Raw genomic sequence first — 16,352 nt, 5'->3', positions numbered from 1 at the left:
AAAACGGTTAGGGCACCTTTTCCTGTTGATGGATACTCTAAGAAGGTGGGGGAGGGTGGTGGGAAAGCACACGGCGGCGCTTTCTTGCTGATTGGTCGCCTGCTATTGTGAAGGGTTTGATTTGCTAGCGTGAAAAAGGAACAGGCGAGCACCTGGCGGAAGGGCCGGCGGCTGTCCCCTCCGCACTATCAAATGAGTTGCCAACTGAACTGACTGGGCGACGCGCGTTTAGAAAGAATAATGACCACATTATGAGATAGATTGTGTAAAAATTCAAACAGATGTCGCTAAGGCGTGTAAGGTAATAAGTAAAGGTCCCAATTAACAGAATCACGCAAGGTAAATGAAAATGCTTCCTTTGTATAGTCAAGAGACAGTCATAAAAAGCATTATTAAGTTAAAATTCGAAATGACCCCTCGAGGGCGTGTGGGCAATCATATCCAAGGTCTAGATGAGGAGAATCACGTGGGACAAAATTGCGTTATGATTATATTATTACCTAGTCGTGGCTAGTCATTGATTGAGGTAAAATTCCAATTAATGACCCTAGGTCATGTGTCGGATAAAATTAGAGGTCGCGACGAGGGAAATCACGTCAGACAAATGCAGAAGCGCTTCCTGGTTATAATCATAGGACAGAGTCACAATAGGTAATAAATTGGGTTAAGCTCCAAAAAGATGCCAATATGATGCGGGCATGAAATTGAAGGTTGCGATGCACGAAAACACATCGCACAAAAATGCGGTATGGCTATTTAATGTGATAGTCATGGTTAGTCACTGTTTTGGTTTAATTCAAATTGATGTCACTAGGATGGGTTGCGGATCATAATAATGGTCTCGAGGGGAATCACGTAGAACAGATACAAATATGCTTTCTCGTAATAGTCATAAGATAGTCATGGTGAGTTTTATATTAGGTTAAAATTCCAAGTTACCCCGTTCGGGCGTGTAGGGTATCAAATTTGCGATCTTGATGAGGGGAATCACGCGGGACAAATAAAAAAGAATCCGTGGTGTTAATGATGAGATAGTCATGCTGAGCCATACATTAGGTTAAAATTCAAGGTGAGGCCGCTAAAGCAAGGGGGTATCAAATTCAAGGCTTTAGTTACGAGAATCGTGTAGCGCATGTAAATAATACGTCGTGCTACACTCATGAGGGTTATGGTTAATGAGATTTGATTAAGTCCAAATGATCTTGCTAGGGTGTATGGGGTATCAGAATAAATGTCGCATTGAGTAGAATCACGTGCGACAAATATAAAACTGCTTTCTTGTTATAGTTATGAGATAGTAATGCTGAGTCACCGACTGAGTGAAAGTAAAAGTCTCGATGAGGATAATCGCGTGGAATAAATAAAGAAATGCGTCCTTCTTACCATCATGATATAGTCATGGCTGATTGATAATTGGGTTAAATTTCAAAGTGATGCCGATAGGGCGTGTAAGGTATCAAAATGTATCAAAATATGTATCAAAACTATGTATCAAAATATTGTCTCGGCGAAGGAGTGTGTATTAAATGTAATCGTCGGAAATCATGGCACTGAATATTAAACAGTTAAGTAAAAAAAGACTTATTCAGTGCCCGGTAGATATATTTGTACTCGTTAATTGTTAATACGCCATCTTGAATGCGTCGTTGTTGCGATACATTGCCGCACTCAGCATCCGTCAACAAGCCTGCGTTCCCATTAAACCGCTTAGGAACTATTCGGCTTACATGCCTTCTACGTATACGCTAAGAAGTAAGTGGGTTTGCACAATCAACGAATGCCTTCGATTGCGCCCGCGATAGTACAAATTTCCAAGCATGGCTTTCTGCGGTCGGTGCGTGAGCGTGTTCATATTTATTATGCGCTCCGATAGCTAATACTGAGTTGTTTGTTAAACAAGGCCATGAAATACTCCTTTAACTGTGCCGGTCGTCAACGTACATGCTCATAAAAGTAAAATATTTGCCGCCTCATAACACTATTTTCTGCTCCCAAACAGGGTCAACCTATTCGACACGCCAATATTTCATGGCCGTTTGCTTGCTTAGAAAAACTTTAGCGTTTCTCCGGCGTGTGGGAACCACGAACAGCGGTTTTCTGACACGACCAGGCGTTCTCCGCCACCGCGACGCGTTTATTTCGCTTTTGGCTCAACTTTTTTGCGTATCCGAGATGCTGCATAGGTGTCTACATGATTTTTGTCAGCTTCCCAACGATGAGATAAACAGAACATACCTCCAGATAACAAAAACGTGCAATAGGGATTGAACAAGAGGTTGAATACACAGTGTTCCAGAAGCAGCGTATGACCGTACGTATACTGGCAAATTTGCTTGGTTCGAAGTCTTTCCGACTCATTACGATAACCAATTTGCGGCGGCCCTCAAGGGGCGCCGGAAATGTGTGCAGCGAATAAATTCCGCACACGCACACACTTCTTTTGTCGGGGTCCACGGCACACGTATGTTGCACGAAACCTTTGCCCTAACGCTGATGGTTGATGCAGCCAACAACGGCGCAATCACGGCCGGACGAGTAACTCCTGCACATTGCCATGTAGAGGCAATGACGGCAACCGGCCCCCAATTAGACAACTAAACATCAATTATGGATGAAAAGTCGGGTTTCCTGCTTGCATGGTTCAACGTAACCTCACAGGCAACCCCCGTAACGACAGAGCTCTTGTGGGGTGGCCCGCTGCCTTAGTGGGTTGGGGACGGAATGTATAGGCAAATCTGACAGATATCAGACGCTTTGAACGTTCTCTTTAAAGCCTTGGAGAGGGTAGCGCTTCTGACGTACCGAATAAATGACACTTATAGATTTTCGATGCCACCTGTTCGTCTGATATCCTCGCGTGGCACGGAGCAAGAGCGTGGGATTGCGACTTCGTCTACTCACCCCGCAGTCCCCCAAAAATGCACGCCAGGTGGTGCCTTGATCGTTAGAAAATGCCCGACCAGCAAAATTCTAGTCTATAGAAGTTATAGAAGCGGGGTACAGTGAGCAGTGGTCAGCTGCGGATGTTTCAGACATTGCGAGGTGCAGGGTGCCGACCAATCCACGTTTTAAAGATGGTCTGATCAAATGCCGCATGCACGATTAATTTCTCTGAAGTTCCAGATGAGAGTTTTTTTTAATTTATAGGGTTTGGGTACTTGGTGAAGTAGGCCGTCTATTCTACGACACAGCAGTCTCCGAACAGCCGTCCAGGAACCAACGATGGTGATCGTCAGTCCAGAAGAAGACGAAGTGTTCCTCGAAGTGTTTGATGATAACGATAAGTTGGAAGGGAAATAAATGATTTTCCACGCTTTGGAGCTTCGCGCTTACAATATTGCCGTCCTTCAAAACTGAACTTCCCATTACTAAGTAGCATGCGTTCGCTTTAGCTACACGTGAATGCCGACATGGACACAATAATTGTACAGCCGCGATGAGCTTACGACACAACTCCGAATTTTTTCTTATGAAGTGAGTGCACATAATGGTCTTGGGAAGCGGTCATAACCTGGTTTAAATTTTCTCCCTCAACCCCTTCCCTTTGACCCCACACTTCCTTTTCTGCTACCGTTCTAGCATTTGCGATGAATTTGAGCAGTAATCTCAACTAGTGTTGATCAACGAGATGCCCTTTTTATCTGCCGTACGTGATTTTATTCATAGGAACCTTTATTTTATTACCCAGCACACTCTGGCGGAAGGTATTTGAATTTTAACCTAATTTATGACTTACCATGACTATCGCATCAGGATAATGCGGAAGCATCTGTTATTTTTCCCACGTGATTCCCCTTATGAAGAGTTTCAATTTGATACCCCATATCTCCTGGCATCACACTTTGATTTTTAACCCAATCGAAGACTCACCATGACTATCTGATGATTATGACGAGGAGGAATGTTTGTTTGTCTCCCGTGATTTTCCTTATTAGGACCTTCAATTTAACACCCCACGAGCTCTAGCGCACACCACTTTGAATGTTAACCTTATGTTAACATTGAAATGTTAACATTTGATTTTTAACTCACCATGTCTGTGTCACGATTATAACCTGAGAGCATTTTGTCCCACGCGAATCCCTGAACCGAAATCTTCAAGTAGCAACATCTTAGAAAACTTAAAAAACAAATTAGAAAACCTATTAGCAACATCTCAATAAATTTTAAATCATTGTATAATTCACCGTGACTATGCTTATTTACTACTATGATGTATTTCTTATTTGGCCAACGTTATTTCCCTAATAGAAACATTTTATTTGAGACCGCTGACGAATTTAGGTCTTCATTATGAAGTAAAATCTTTATTATGACTCACGATAACAAAGTCATGATTGTGCCAACGAAGCATTGTTTGTTTGTACCTCGTGATTTCCCTTCTAGAGACCTTCAATTTGATACCCTAGCGGCGCACCACTTTAAATTTTAACCCAGTGTGTGGCTATCCATGACTCTCATGTTACACGGTTCTCCCTTTTCGATGTTTTTCTTACTTTTTCTTTTCTCAGTGTTTTAACATTTCTTTCGATGATTTATCCCATTCACGCTTTTATAATGATTACGGGTTGAACTTCCGGGATATCTGCATTTTTGAGGAAATTGAGGGCATTACACGATCCTCGCCGTGGTAGGGGGGTACTCGGCAAAGAATGCTATGCATTAAAAAGCTAAGGCATATCCATGAACGCCTAGAGCTTCAGAGATTCATGGGGATAGTTTGCATTGACACAAAGCGTATTTTCAGGATGCAGAGCAAAAATGCACGGGACCGTAACCCTAAACAGCTTCGACGTCAATGAACTGAGTAGTAAACACACGTCCTCTCGCCCAATGTTGTTTGTTTCGCCCCAGGACTCCCGCCCACCATCGAGTCTGGACCGCCTCTGTCATGAACACGAACAAGGAGGCTAAATCAAGAGTTTGGTATCGAATATATACGTACAATTGCTTCCCACCAGCGCTAATCATCATGTCTAGCAGATATACCTGTATTAAATCCGGAACGAAAAATGTTTCCGACTTCACAGGAGTTGTGGTGTCATGTCGTACCGAATTCAAGAGTTTGAAGTCACGAATTTGCAAGCGTAATATTTTTACGATGCGTGAATTTTAAAAATTTGAAAGCTAATGAAATATGAGTCCATTTCAGCCCGAGTAAATTCTCAGCAGGGGAAAGTTGTGAATCCATTTGACCTTTTTAATCATTTCCAGTTTTCAGTCCATGTTGAGTTCTGAGTTCATTTTCAGTTTTGAGTACGTTTTCAGTTTTGAGTACATTTAGAGTTTCGAGTTATTTTGACTTTGAGTACATTTTTAGTTGGAGTGAGTTTTTAGTTTGAGTACATTTTGAGTGTAAGTACATTCTGAGTTTTAAGTACATTTCGAGTTCGAGTACATTTTGGGTTTTAGAACATTTTGAGTACTAAGTACATTTCAAGTTTGAGTATATTTTGAGTTTGAGTAGAGTTTTAGTTTTAGAACAATTTTAGTTTACAGTCTGAGTGAGTTCCGAGTTTTGCGCTCACTGTGAGTCTGAGTTTGAGTGAGCGCAGATGTGCTGCTCAGCATTCAGTCTAAGTTTGAGTGAGTGGTGATTCGAAAAAAAATGGGAGTTTGAGTTAGCTGCGCCAACTTTGCCGATGTACACTCCGCCGCATTTCAATGTCCTCAGTTTACCCACGAAGACTGCAGAAATTGCTTGAGGACTGCTTTGAACGACTGAATTTTCTGGATACGCTTATTACTCAGCTACCAACACTGCGTCAGTGTGGGTGACATCTTTAAATGCAGCACCTAACTTGCACTCTCTGCAACATATAGACCTTCCTTCCGACAAAATTCTTAAAGCACAAGCGTGCCCCGTATCACGAAGTCACATCCGCCGTTTCGTCATGAAGGGCATTGATTCCGGGGATTATTCGGGCAACCTCCGAGATAACATCAGGTGCGACACGGATGAAGTGCTTCTCGCGCGGTATACGGGATCTGCCCGCACCTTCCTCGTGACGTTACGGGGACCACTGGAGCCCCCAAACCGGCTTTTTAATGGTTGTGTCCTCAGACACTGGCCTTTCTAAGCAGGGGTGGTGCACTGCTACCTTTACTTTCGTGGAGCCCACATGAACTCCCCATGTCCGTGCCCAACACCGGATTATAACCAGATCTATACTACTTCACCCCAACAGCCAAGGTTCAAGTGTGGTCTCTTTGGCTATGATTTTCATGAGATTGTAAATAAAGGCTGCCTAACCAAAAGCAACGCAATGCGTGCGAAGCGCTGTGCATGGCGTGCTCGTTCCAGGCCAGACCCAACCTCACCATTCACACATTTTCACTGTTTTGAGAAAGAAGATGAGGATGCAGTGCAGGAGGAGGACGGTGCGGAGCCCCCCCCCCCTTGTGGCCGGCATATCGATACGCTGTTCGAGGTTTACGCCGTCGCCGGATAGTGTTTCTCAGACGCCCTTGTCTCCAGTGGAGGATGAGCTTGTGGCCGTAGATCACCAGCTGGCTTTGCTGCATGTTGAAATTAAGAAACTCAGCCCGCGAAGGTTTCAATTACACGCCAGCGGCAAAACTTGCAACACCCACCTTGTCTACCCCGTCGTTTCTCCAAGTCTCATCATTATTCCCCGTCTACGAGTGTCCTTCTCTCTCAGCCTGCCTCCTCTACTCAGACTGACAAGGATCTTCTCCACATTGTGGTAAACCAGCTACAGACACTAGTTTGTGTACTGGCCATAAAACTTCACCAACTAGTACGCTAATATGCCTGTGCCTCAACAATATATTGTTCAGCGAAACTGACTGGGTCTCTGTACAAAATTTGGAGAGATGCGTGATAGGCTACGTCTGGGAAAGCTCCATGCCTGGGCTTTCTTGCTTCAGGAGACAAAATCACTCCCGGTTTGCCGAAATTTATGGCATACGCTGAGCCACCCATTCCAGATCGCCGGTGCAGCTCAACTTCTACTCTTCCGTGCAAGGCGGCAACTTATGTTCTATCTCGGTTTTGTCAATACCCTATAGCTCTATCCTCGTGGTGTACACAATGGTTGGAAGGGGTGGCAGTAAGAGTGCAGCTTCCGCGTTGTCCGGTGAAACTGGTGTCGTGCTACGTGCGCCCTTCTTGTGGTTGTGGTACCCGCCTGCGGCTTGGTTGGCATACCCAACTACGGCGAAGTAACCTTAGGTGCCCCATTCTTGTTAACGGAGACTTGAATTCTGCTCACTGTGACTGGGGATATCCGTTTCACCAATTACAGCTTTACACTTCTAAATGGGATTACTAGCCGAACACGATGGTGTACGCCCGTACTGATGACCCCGATTCGCCTGTCCTGTTGTGGTTGCTGGGTATGCAAGTGGTCTTCTGGCATTGTGAAGCGCACTGTTGCGGCAGCGATCCCCACCCCATTCGCATCGGTCTGATGCCGAAGTGGACGGGGGGCCTTCGTCGGCGGTGCACTGTAGTGAACTGGGATACCTTCCGACCTAACCTTAACGCTCCCATCTCAGCGATCATGCCAGAACCCACCTATCTGCTTTGGAGGTTCCTTTATTACGCCTCCCAGCATAGTTGGGGGGAGGAGACCGGCCCAAAGACCAATATTCTGTTCCTGGAGCGCTGGGCTAAAAATCAGGAAGCTGAACTAATAGCTACCCGGGACACTTCGTCGATACCACCCAGGCAACACTACCAGCGCTTCACTGCTGCTGCTATACGGCACGACAAAAGAATGCCCAGGTAGCGATTGATTGACTGGTGCACTCCTCTTGGTGTGCCATCTTTTGCGGAGTCTGTCTAGCACACTTTTCGCGACATGGTATCCGGGAGTCACCCTCCTGAAGCAGCAGCCAGTGCTTGCATTGAATCAAAGAAGGATACGGGACAATTCCCCCCCATGTTGCCCTGGCCTTGATTCCTGCCTTTGACACTGTGCCTAATGCAATGCCAATTCGGTTTACCCTTCCGAGCTGTGTGGGCTTACCGTCAACTCATAATGCCTTTTGTGGAATTCAGTTGCCATTCACAATGGCCTAATTCTTGGCCGCGATCAATCGAGCTACACTGCGGGCTGCTCTGGATTGCTAACCATTATTGATGAGGTAAAAAAATCTAGACGACCACGCTCTCACGATGCTTCTGGACTCTATAAATTAAGTATGGCTATCTCTGATTCCTGGCTTAGGGCAGATATTGCTCCCATCCCAAAGCTGGGGAAACCACCGCACAAACTCCGCAACTTGCGACCAATCACTTTGACGGGTTCGCTGTGCAAGCTCTTGGAGCGGAAGCTTGCCACATCTTTTCAGTGGAAGCTTAATATTTCTCAATTGTATCACCTGGCCCGAATTGAATTCAAGCCTCATCTTTGTAGTGAAGATGGCTAAAAATACCTGTCATTTATGGTTTTGGTGGGAGGCCATTCTCGCCGTGTGAGGACTGTAGTAGCAATGAACATATGTACGGCGTATGTCAACGTTAGTCTCGCCACAATATTATAAATCCTACGTTGCCTTCGCCTCCCAGACAAAGTCTGTGACGTTAACCAAGCCTTTCTTTAACACCGCTCTTTTTCTATAAGTATCAATTGTAGAAGGTTTCGCTCGTGTACACCAGTTCATGCGTACCAGACGGCTCTGTTCTGCCTCCACTACTTCTAAAATTGTCTTGTTGCCGCTAGGTTGGCGCCTTCCCACTCTGGAAGACTTGTATTTCCGCATATATGCAGATGACATTACTCTATGATAAGTTCACCCATACCTGTCCCGACAAACAGAGTGCCTTCAGCAAGCCCTAAAGGACTGCCAGAAATGGCGCCAGAACTTTATACTTACCCCCCTTAAGGGCAGGCTGCTGCGGTTCTCGACGTGGATGCTTGGGACCGTCGGTCTCTTGCATTATCAACAATCGCACTGCAGTTGAATTATTCCGCCCTTCCCAGTGTTGGTCACCTTCGCGTTCTGAGATTGGAGATATTGGCTTCAGGGTCAGCCGCTCATTGGCTCTAAAACTGCTCTGCAGAAAGCCGCACAAGTGCTCCACCTCGTTCGCTTCATATCTCAGAAGTCTGGCCGGCCGGCTGGAAGATTGTCTGGCTCCTAGTGTGCTCCGTGGTAGAGTCAAGGCTTGTGTACCGGGCACAGTTCGAGCACATGAGGCGATAAGACAGGAACCAGCTGGATGGTAAAGCCGGTCCGCCATGCACTCTACTACTGGCCTCACCCGCCTAACAACAGTTTCACGCATTCAAAGAAGCCCGGGTAAACAAACTAGATGAACTCATTCATCAGCGTCGTACCACACGCCTGCTGAAACGTGCCCTGGCCCTAGAGGCAGCACCTCTCGACACGTACATGCGCCACCCGACGAATACGATGCCAGCCTTTTCCGCTTCAAGGCCACCCTGGCTGTACCATCAGGTGCGCACAACAAGCTTCTGACAAAGCTACACGTCCGTACCTCGGGCCTTCACCAGCCTCCAGGTGCCGTCCATCATGTGCGTGAATGGGCACCTAAGGCGCAACCACTGGCTATCTAGGCTTGTGTGGAAGCCGGGGCATACCACAGCTTCGCCACCACAGCCTTGACTTGTACCTACTACCCTGCTGTAAATCAGAGCTGTGCGTACGAGTCACTCCGTACGGCCTCAAGCCTGCTAGGAGAACTTACTGCCATTTGGGGTGGCTTGCAGGCGCTTGCATTGACTTTGCTAGGGACAAGGCGGAACTTCATGTCAGCTATCAGGGATTTGCGTCGTGTTGCGCGTAGACAATGGACAATTATCTATGCCCTGTCCGCGTTTTCTGGATTCGCCGGGACATGCTTCCTCCCGACACACCCATGGATTGCGGATGCCACATGGACCTCCGAAGGCCACAACCAATTCTTCAAGTGTCTACCATGAAGGAACTGCTGACGGAAAAGGGAACACTCCGTCGCGCCACAGGTGATTTACTTCTACCGCGTGGAACTGAGCTTCCCAGTGGGATCGCCCGGTGGGAGAAGGTCGTTTGGCGGAGGCTTCGGTTTGGGGTGGCGTTACCCTCTTCAGTTACCAACGCTTGGCCTGCGCGATATCAAGCGCGGTTTTCGGACACTTGCGCCTTGTGTGCGCTTCCAGCGTCAAAAGCTGACGTTGAAAATTTAGTGTGGACTTCCCCAGTCCCGAACCCGATACCTCCGAGGCGCAGGGCTCCATCCTAGTAAACCCCCAGATCTCAAGCGCGGGATATGGAGCCCCAAGCACCAGTCTCTTCATAAATATTTGCGCATTGCGGTTGCAGCGTTGTACCCATGGAAACTTTTCCTGATGCCGTTATCCAATCATTAGCAAAATATTCCGCTTGTCCAGTGGGTTAAGCATTCTTTGGAATTCATCGCCGGAGTTACTCAGGAAGGCAACGTCATCAGCAAATCTGTGGTCAGTTATTTTCCCGTTACCATTACTCACACCTGTTCCCAATCCAATGTTCAAGAAAGCTCTTGTAAACATGCTGTGAATAGCATTGCAGAGATTGGATCTCGGTGTATGACGTTCCTCTTTATAAATAATATAATGCTCTTTTTATGGAAAATGATGGTAGTGGTAGTCCCGTTGTAGACAGCCTCTAGTGTTTTAACGTAATGCTGGTCTATACCCTGAATCCACAGCGCCTGAATGACTGCTGATGTTTCGACAGAGTCAAACGCTTTATCATAATGTATGAAAGCTATATATAGTGGTTGATTACACTCCGCGAACTTTTGTATCACCTGATGTATCATGTGAATAGAGAAGATTGCTGAACAGCCTTTATGGAACTCTGCATTTTCACGAGGTTGACTGAAATCTAAGGTGGCAGTCTTTTCTGTTAGTGATTACTTTTTTAAGTACGCTGTTGATGACTGACAGTAAGCTAATCGCCGTGTAATTATTAATGCCACCAATGTCAGTTTTCTCGTGAATTTGGGTGATGTTCACGTTATTCCAAGATTACGGTACACACACGGTCATTATAGTTTGCCTATACGGGTTTTGAAGTTTTTCAAGTACAATTTGTTCGCCATCTATCACGTCTGCTATTATGAAATCTTCTACAGGTGCTTTTCCCACTTTCATTTTTTTAAAGCCCTGAAAGGCCTTGTTATACGGAAGCAGTGCCAATTCGTTGGTACGGCATCTTTTATTCTCTTATCTAACCGGAAGGCATGGGTTCGCTACCTACTGTAGACACGCGTTTGCCTTCACCATCTTCCTTGTTTTAAATATAAAAAATACAACAATTAACTGCACAATATTACAACAAAAGCTTTAAACTTCTTCGCTGCCTCTGTCGGCATCATTGGCGGTGAGCGGGAAGACGGGCGGCGCTGCGAAGTGCGCCTCGGTGATGTCCACCTAGGGACTCTCGCATTTGTCGTATCCTTCACTCGGGCTCACTCTATCTGGTGTTTCTTTGCGCTCGTTTGACTCTTGATGTTCGTCCGAACCAGTTTTTGCGTGTGCGGAATTTGGATATTAAAAAAAACTCAAAATTGCAAAAAGCGCGTCATTCAAAGTATAGTCCTTCATACCACCTCGGAAGAAGCATTGCCGGTGTCTCGCCATTTCTTCGGATGCAGGTCCTGTGCTGAGCATGAAGAGTCGGGAGAGAATCGAATCAATGCGGCCCGAGCTCAAGGCATCCTGGAAAGAGGACGCCTCTCTCAAGCATTTTCTGGATTAATTAAAGTTTATTCTCTCTCTCTCTCTCTCTCTCTCTCTCTCTCGGAGCTAGGCATCAATGTCTGTGTTTAGCAATCTTTAGAACAAAGCGAACAAACAGTCCGCTGCTGATAACCAACAACAGCAAAAATGCAAGTCCAAAACGATATCCAGGCCTTTCGGGCTGTCGGCTTTGCAAGAAGGCATTACGATTCCCAGTAATTGTCTGTAAGGTCAAATTTTTTTCAACCTTGCCGAACGCACGAAAGTATTATATCACATCACTTTATTTTGTCATGCTTGGCAGTACGCCGACATTCACTACGGGCCGCCAAACAATATTGGCTGGGTTCCGAATGACCTACTGTGCATATAGGCGCGTGCTGCTTTTCTACCAAGTTGCTAACCAGTATGCAGACTTGTTGAGCAAAACGGGTGACGTGTACACTAAAAAAATTTCCCCGCATTTCCCCGAGGGGAAGAATGTGAAAGTGCGAATGCAGGAGTTGAATTTGCGTGGTTCGGTAATGTTCGCGAAAGAGAGATCACACACACACACACACAACTACAAAGAAAGAAAGATGCATTTATTCACAGACACCTATTTGTGTTGTCGTTGTACTTGATTGCTAGAGCGGATCTCAGCTTTGAAATGTCGTGTCAGTACTCCTTTAAGCGGGTGCATTAGCCCTTCTCACGCCCGATTCTTGGCCAATCGCTTTAAGTGGGTATGTGTAAAGAAATTAGGAACTCTTCTTGGCCAACCGCCCTAAGTGGATATGTGGTGCGGACGGACGGACGGCGGTGGACGCGTGATTCAGGGTCGCTTAAGAAGTGCATTCGCACTTAAAATCTAGTAACACTCTTTGTTCACACCTGGAGGGACATTTTGGTAACTTTTCCATAGCTATATCTTCCCAATATCCAGATATGTGTGATAGCAAAACTGCTCTTAAGAGGAGAAAGCTTTATTTAACAGTAATATTGATCTGGTTCTTGCACGGGGTTCTCAGTCCCGGACAAGCGAGTAAAAGTAATTTTCTTCAATTCAACGAACGCCATCCCCAATAGGCAAAGATTTGTTGTTAACCCCTTAAAGGGCAGCAAAACAACTAAGAGCTTCTTGGACCTATTCATTGGTTTCGATTCTTGTTCTACTAGAAAGTGGCGTGTAAATTATTTTTTGCGTTCGCTAGCGAGTATATGAAGCCCTAAACACCGTATTGATGTCATAGTGGTTCGGGTTGATAGTCAGTTTGTTATGACAACGTTGGTTACAATAGATATTGAGAGCTCAAAAGCCGCCTTCAAGCCCTCTGGACAACGTTGTCTGAGCCGTTTCACGGTTTCTTCTCTTGCATCTACATGTGAATAAACCTCTTGCTTGCCCGCAGCCCTAACTAAAGCCAATTTGTGAAGGAAATGTATTAGTAATTATAATATATTAATATTATTTTAATAATTAAAATAACGACTTTACATGGCATCAAGACTACATCAAACATGTATGCCTGAAGCCTGAAGAAAATGTCTGCACGAACTTTGTGAGTCTTCCTAACACCTCCGAACCTCCTAATAAGGTGCTTGAGATGGCGCAGAAAAATCAATGTGTTAAACACAGGAAAAGAAAAAAAAACAGTCACATGATGCATTTGACCACCGAAAGAAATAGAAGACAGCTGTTTTATTCCTTGCTCTTCAACGCGCGTTTTGAGGCCTGCAGCTTAATGCGTTGCATTAGACTATTGATTGTTCATAAGATCATGTCAAAAGTAGGCAAAGAGGCCTACGCATTTTGAATATTATCTAGGAGCTCTAAGCTCTCAACCTCTCAAATAAGCTAGAAAGTACCTCGTACACACGATCATTTGACCAATTTTCTGAAGAAAGTTGTTCTCTCATGCTTGTGTGTTGCAAACTTTGGCGGTACAAAGCTGGAAAAATAAATGAATTACTGGTTACTCGCAGAAGCATCAAAGCGGGCGTTTTCTATCACAGGCGCTGTAGCCCCTCAGAAGCGGGGTGTAGCAGACGACAGAGGCGCGATTCCCTAAGCTGACGTTAAAGCCAGGGGCCCCACTTAAACATCTCTCCCCCAATACACTGCCGCCCTTTGCTTGTGTGTACACCGTCCACAAATTGTTTCGCCACAAAATAGTTTTATGGCAAAAAATAACACCTTTATTTGCCTAATGTTGGAGACCGTAAAAATTGTTTTTTTCAGCCTTCATTTTATTTTTTTGCATAGAAAACAAAACTACCACAATTGGTCCCCCGGTATGCGTATTTCTTAAAAGGTATCGGTTCGCAATGGTAACATCAGTGGTAATTTATCACATCAAAAGGAGATGTACTTTGGTTTAATGAATATGCTTTATGCTTAATTTATATACTAATTTCAGGCAATACTGTTTTGTACCTCCGCAAAGTTATCGACGCCTAAATAAACTTTTAGAGAATGTTCACTTTGCACGATGCGTTTTCTTTCTGCTTTTGAGTTGTAAACGTAAGACTGCCGTGTGAATAAAACGAGATAAACCCCACAACCAGTGATCCTTACCTGTCTTATGTTAACCGGGGAGAAAAATCCGCCCAAAGGATATCTTGGAGGCGTTTTAGAAACACACAGTGATGGAAATAAAAGAGCCAACAGTAGTTTTTGGGCAACCATGGTTTCTGGCCTAAGAAGCGAACCGGCGTTTTTTATACAGCAGCAGTCAATTCTCTTTGAAATATCGGAAGTTGACATTAAAACGATATGAATAAGTCATTGGCCAAAGAGAAGCCGTGCGTCAGACTCACCTTTCTATATTTTCTTTTTTTTTCAGGGTCCAATGGAATTCTTGCGGAAAAAAAGATGTATTTATTTCACTTTATCAAGGGGTTCTAGTGAGTTTGAAGGAGCAAATTTTGTTAGCACAGGAAGTCAGTAATAAATTTTGTATTGAAATCAGATTTGAATTGAACAGGACTCAAGAATACAACAGAGTAAGATGCCTAACAAGCTTCAATAGGAACAGGCACTTGGTCTAACTCTAACCCAGCATGTCGAGCGACAAAAGCTTTATTGTCTTTCCTCCATAGCACAGCACTTCTTCGGACTATTTAAATAGGACTCTATCAATGAGCACATAATTTTCATCAGTGTAGCGAACAAAGCGCCTTGACCAGGCTATCCTCACCAGTATCATTAGGACTATTCTGTCGCTCTTGAACAGGCATTTAAGAAGTGCTACTAAGAATAAAAATGTCTTCTTTCACAAAGGACACACACATATTGCAATGTGTTACGATTCATTTAAGGTATTAAGAAGGCGACCTCGGGTGTCGCAATGAAACTTCATAAGTGTGCCGTGTCCCACAGAGAACATTATACTTACCTTTTGAACGAAAGCAATTGATCGACTTGACATAATACGTTACAAAGCCGAGAAAATGGCACTACAACACCTGCCGACAACTTGAACTACAAAATTTTGTCGTTATCGGGTTTTGAACATTTGAGAGAGAGTGAGAGAGTGAGAGAGAGAGATAGAGAGAGAGAGAGAATACACATCTTTAATTTTGAGCTTAGTGGTGCAGGATCGTGATAGCACGGGGTGGGGCGGCGTCCGCTAATCCGATATACCATGGTCCTTGCTGTCTGCTTGTGACCTCTCTATCAGCAAGCGCTTGGTTGAAAGGTCCGAGCTGGACAGCCGGTCCACCCCCTCCTCTTACGTTGGATGGGGATTGGGTGTGGGGGATGGGGATTGTTGGCACTCCCAAATCACATGGTACAGGGTGCCTGGCTGGGGGGAAAGGTGGCAGGTAGTATATTAATGGGTGAGATAAATATGGTGGAGGCTGGGTCAGTGCCGGTACGAGCTGGTCTGTGGCCACTGGAGTGTTGTCGCTTCGGCTCTGGAAAGAAGGAAGTTGGGTGGAGGGAACCGTTACGTTCATGCATAAAATGAGGGATAATGTCCCCATAGCCGTTCAGTGGGGGGAGGGGCTTTGCGGGTTTTGGCTCTCTTTCGAAATGGCCTGGAGGGTGTGTACTCCGGCAGCCGCGTGCGCCGCCTCGTCTCCGTCGAGAGACTTGCCTCTAGGGGCCGAAAGGATATGGCTCTCGGGTAGCTGCAGGATGGAATTAAGGATCTTGAGGGCGAAGGGTGATGTGCGGCCAACCTGGTAGTTATGGCATCGTACTTGCTAGTCCGTAATGACTGCAATGTATTCGTTGTTCCTTGTGGCTGGTAGGGCGATAGCCATTTCCTTAGCGGCGTTTGTAAAGGTGGTGCATATTGTGGCGGCTGGACTTCGGTACGCTGGTGGTTCATAACGGCGACTGCGTGGGTGGGTTTTCGGGCGTAGCATGCAGCGTCCGTGCATTGTGTGGTAGGGTTCAATGCGCGCTTCTTCTCAAACGCATCGAGCAGTGTAAGGGTGTCTCGTCCGCTAGGTGTGAGCTTGAGATGGGTAGTTTGCGAACAGCGATGAGATTCGTGAAATTTTTCGACCAACTTGCGCTTGGCAGTTAAGGGTGGCGGGCGTAGGGTGAGTTTGTAGGCTTTGCGGATAAAAGAATTGACTTTTTCCTTTTCGACGGATTCGAGAGGCAGGTATGGTGTTCCGTAATTAACATGACTGATCAGTATTGCTTGTGTTATTCTTTGA

The 16,352-nt window shown here is 45.5% G+C and overlaps 1 long non-coding RNA gene across 2 annotated transcripts in view; it reads right to left on the bottom strand.

The window, feature by feature from the left end:
* The window catches only part of LOC144142206 (uncharacterized), a 79,207-nt gene extending 64,826 nt beyond the window's left edge, over window positions 1–14,381 (bottom strand). For both annotated transcript variants that reach the window (XR_013316888.1, XR_013316887.1), the window contains exon 1: window positions 14,254–14,381. This is a non-coding gene — a long non-coding RNA (uncharacterized LOC144142206). The remainder of the gene's footprint in view (window positions 1–14,253) is intronic.
* Window positions 14,382–16,352: the final 1,971 nt, after the last annotated feature.

The sequence above is a fragment of the Haemaphysalis longicornis genome, unplaced genomic scaffold, assembly GCF_048455015.1.
Source record: "Haemaphysalis longicornis isolate Haplotype H1 unplaced genomic scaffold, Haemaphysalis longicornis Haplotype H1 scaffold_6, whole genome shotgun sequence".
Taxonomy (NCBI): domain Eukaryota; kingdom Metazoa; phylum Arthropoda; class Arachnida; order Ixodida; family Ixodidae; genus Haemaphysalis; species Haemaphysalis longicornis.
The sequence above is the reverse complement of the archived record's forward strand: the minus strand, read 5'-3'. Positions and strand labels throughout refer to the sequence as shown.